General features: G+C 45.2%; 2 pseudogenes across 2 annotated transcripts; both read left to right on the top strand.

Moving 5' to 3' along the window:
- The first annotated feature begins 237 nt into the window (after positions 1-237).
- On the top strand, positions 238-724 carry LOC308425491 (small ribosomal subunit protein eS10-like; annotated as a pseudogene). Its single transcript has one exon. The product of its transcript is annotated as a small ribosomal subunit protein eS10-like (transcript).
- A 460-nt stretch (positions 725-1,184) lies between these two features.
- On the top strand, positions 1,185-2,837 carry LOC308425201 (heterogeneous nuclear ribonucleoprotein A3-like; annotated as a pseudogene). The gene is made up of 2 exons: positions 1,185-1,646; positions 2,263-2,837. The product of its transcript is annotated as a heterogeneous nuclear ribonucleoprotein A3-like (transcript).
- Positions 2,838-4,010: the final 1,173 nt, after the last annotated feature.

Below are 4,010 nucleotides of genomic sequence, written 5' to 3'. Positions count from 1 at the left end.
AAAGAGGTTTTTCTTGCCAGCCCTCAAAGAGCTAGACATTAAAATGTCTTCTGGGCTATGGAATGGATGGGTGACAGATGGGGAATTCTCAGAACATGAGAGTTTGCTTATCAGGAAGAAGGGCTGTGACCCCAAAAATGAGAGGGGCATAAGAAGAAATGTCCTCTTGGATCTAACAGCCATGAAAATAGCCTTAGAAGTTTTCCAACCTCCGCCTCGGACCCTGCAGCCGCTGCAATGCTGATGCCTGCGAAGAATTGGACTGCCATCTATGAACTCCTTTTTCAGGAAGGAGTGATTGTTGCCAAAAAAGATGTCCACATGCCGAAACATCCCGAGCTGGCAGACAAGAATGTACCCCACCTTCATGTCATGAAGGCCATGCAGTCTCTCAAGTCTCGAGGCTACGTGAAGGAGCAGTTTGCCTGGAGACTTTTCTACTGGTACCTTATGAATGAGGGCATCCAGTATCTCCAAGATTACCTACACCTACGTCCGGAGATGGTTCCTGCCACCCTGCGCCACAGCCATCCTGAGACTGGCAGGCCTCGGCCCAAAGGTCCAGAGGGTGACACCCTGCAAGATTCACAAGAGGGGAGGCAGACAGAGACACCTACAGAAGGAGTGCTGTGCCCCGTGGAGCTGACATGAAAGCTGAGGCTCAGCAACCGAATTCCAGTTTAGAGGTGGCTTTGGTCGTGGACATGGTCAGCCACTTCAGTGAAGTTGGAGATTATGTTGTATTAAATAAACGTTAAAGAAAAGAAGAAGAAGAAGATAGATAGCCTTAGAAAATAGAGAGGTTGCCTGGAACCTAGACAGGAAATCACAAAATAGGTCAAGTGTGTGTGATGTAGCTGGATGTCCCCAAGGGAAAGCCAAAGAGAACATTGAAAGGTTCACAGTGTAAGCAGTAAAGATGGAGGTGAGGGAGGCCTAGTAAGAGCAGGGTTATGGAGCCAGCGGCCAGCAGGATGACTCAGTGTTGAGGGTGCTTGCTTCCAAGTGATGTGGGTCCAGTCTCAAGTCCCCACATGGGGGGATTAAAAACACATCACCTGAAACTTCTCCTCTCACCTTGACATGTGCATAGTGGCACAAGTGTTCCCACACACAAGTAAAAAGCAGATAGAATGTAATAAAGATATTGAACTCAAGTTGGAAGAGGCAAGTCTGGACTCAAAATGAAGGGACATGACCCAAAAGAACCAGAGCAGCTGAGGGAGCTGTTTATTGGGGATATGAGCTTTGAAACCGCAGATGATACCTTAAGAGAACATTTTGAGAAATGGGGCACAGACTGTGTGGTAATGAGAGATCCCCAAGCAAATCGTTCTAGAGGCTTTGGCTTTGTGATCTATTCTTGTGTAGAAGAGGTGGGTGCTGCAATGTGTGCTCGGCCACACAAGGTTGATGGGCGTGTGGTGGAACCAAAGAGAGCTGTTTCTAGAGAGGATTCTGTGAAGCTTGGTGCCCATTTAATGATGAAGAAAATCTTTGTTGGTGGAATTAAAGAGGATACCGAAGAATATAATCTGAGAGACTACTTTGAAAAGTATGGCAAGATTGAAAAAAAACCATAGAAGTTATGGAAGACAGGCAGAGTGGGAAAAAGAAGATTTGCATTTGTAACTTTTGATGATCATGACACTGCTGCAGTAAATATTAAAAAATAAGAAACGGTTTATCTCTTTACTGGCCCCGAGGTCTCACTCCTCAGGCCCACCTCGAGCACCCGGTTCAAGCTGCCACCCAGATCTCACTCCGTTCGCACAACTCCCGTCCCTTGGCGGTTTACTACCACCTATTCTCTGCCTCTGTCCCGGGGTGTTTCTCTACCCCAAAATCCCACAAACACAACTCTACAGCCCGATAGCTTTTCATACAGGTTTATATGTTCAACTTTCAATCCACAAACCCTCTACACAACAAAATTGCATCAAATAGGCAAAGATACAAACTGCCTTTCTATATGAGATATTAGACCTATAAAATTCTTAATGTCCATAGCTATTTAACGCCAATCAATATCACCTGGGTCTAGCTGAGCCTTGGGAACCTCCATCTTGCTAGGACTTCTCCTCTCAGTCCTCTGACCTCTTAGCCCTCCCTTCTCTCCACCTCCCTCGCCCCGCCCAGTTACTGACTTTCCTTTATTTTAGTAATTAAAATGGAAAGGTTCAGATAGGCACCTCTTGAGTACCTGACTGGACAGCCCTTCTTTCGGAAGTGGAATTAGCATTAAAATACAAACAGCTTCAGGACAATCTACATAACACAGTTGATAGAATTGTTGTTCAGAAACACCACAATATTAATGGGCATAATTGGGAAATAAAAAGGCTCCTTCTAAATAAGAGATGCAGTCTGCTGGGTCACAGAGGGGTCGTGGAGGTGGACCTGGCAACTTTATGAGTTGTGGAGGAAACTTTGGTGGACAACGAAGCTGTGGTGGTGGAGGTGGTGGCAGCAGAGGTGGTTATGGAGGTGGTGATGGTGGATATAATGGATTTGGAGGATGATGGTAACTACGGTGATTGTCCTGGTCACAGCAGTAGAGGGGGTTATGGAGGTGGTGGACCGGGATATGGAAACCAAGGTGGTGGATGTGGTGGTGGAGGAGGATATGGTGGTTACAATGAAGGAGGACATTTTTGTGGCGGTAACTATGGTGGTGGTGGGAACTATAATGCCTTTGGAAATTTTAGTGGACAGCAACAATTAAATTATGGACCCACGAAAGGGACAGTGTTGGTGGCAGAAGCCCAGGCAGTCCCTGTGGAGGTGGCTATGGGTCTGGAGGTGGAAGCGGTAGATATGGTAGCAGAAGGTTTTAAAATAAAACAGATACAGCTACAGTTCTTAGCAGGAGAGAGCGAGGAGCTGTCAGGAAGACTGCAGGTCACTTTGAGACAGTCCTAAATGCATTAGAGGAACTGTAAAAATCTGCCACAGAAGGACCGGTGACCATGGTCAGAAAAGTTACTGCAGCTGAAACAGGAAACCCTTCCTGTTGGGGACTGTCCTAGCCACAGTTTGCAAAAAGTGCAGCTATTGATTGATGCAATGAGGTGTCAGTTAGATGCACATTCCCGAGGTCTTTGATCTGTTGTAGCTTTGTCTTCTTCTTTTCACTGCATCAAGTATATTGTCCTGTAAACTGTGGTAGTAGTACCAGGAATAAAAAATTAAGGAATTTTTAACTTTAAAAAATGTAGTAGAAAGTGTTTTAAAGGGGAGAGGTCAACAAAGCACAACAGGTAAAGGCGCCTCTACCAAGCTGAAGACCTGAGTTCAATCCCTACTACCCCCCACATGGTGGAAGGAGAGAACACGCACACGCATATGCACGAGCACACACCAGCTACCTAACTAACTGAAATGTAATGGTTTAAGGTATTTTTTTTTTTAAAGCCCCATTCAAGGGCCTGCATATGCAAGTATATACACAATGTAACATTTCTAGCAATTTAAGTTTCTGTCCCATGATGATATGAAAAACAGTTTCCCTAATTTATTACAAATTCAACTCTATCTCAACCCAGGCTGCAAATGCATCATGAAGCCCAGCAGTAGTGGCATATGACTTTAATCCTAGCATTCCCAGGAGGCAGAGGCAGGTAGACCTCTGAATTTGAGGCCAGCCTGGTCTAAAGAGTGAATTCTAGGACAATCAAGGCCATACAGAGAAGCCCTGTCTTGAAAAACCAACCAACCACTGGAGAGATGGTTCAGTGGTTAAGAGCACTGACTGCTCTTTCAGAGGTCCTGAGTTCAATTCCCAGCCACCACACGGTGGCTCACAACCATCTGTAATGGGATCAGATGTCCTCTTCGGGTGTGTCTGAAGACAGCTCAGTGTACTCACATACATAAAATAAATTAAATCTTTTTTTTTTTTTAAAGAAAAAAGAACCAAGCAAATAAAACAAAAGAAAGAAAAGAAAAGGAGCTGGAGAAATGGCTCAGCGGTTAAGAGAACTGGCTGCTCTTCCAGAGGTCCTGAGTTC

This window comes from Micromys minutus, assembly GCF_963924665.1.
Source record: "Micromys minutus genome assembly, chromosome: 10".
NCBI classification, from domain to species: Eukaryota; Metazoa; Chordata; class Mammalia; order Rodentia; family Muridae; genus Micromys; species Micromys minutus.
The sequence above is the reverse complement of the archived record's forward strand: the minus strand, read 5'-3'. Positions and strand labels throughout refer to the sequence as shown.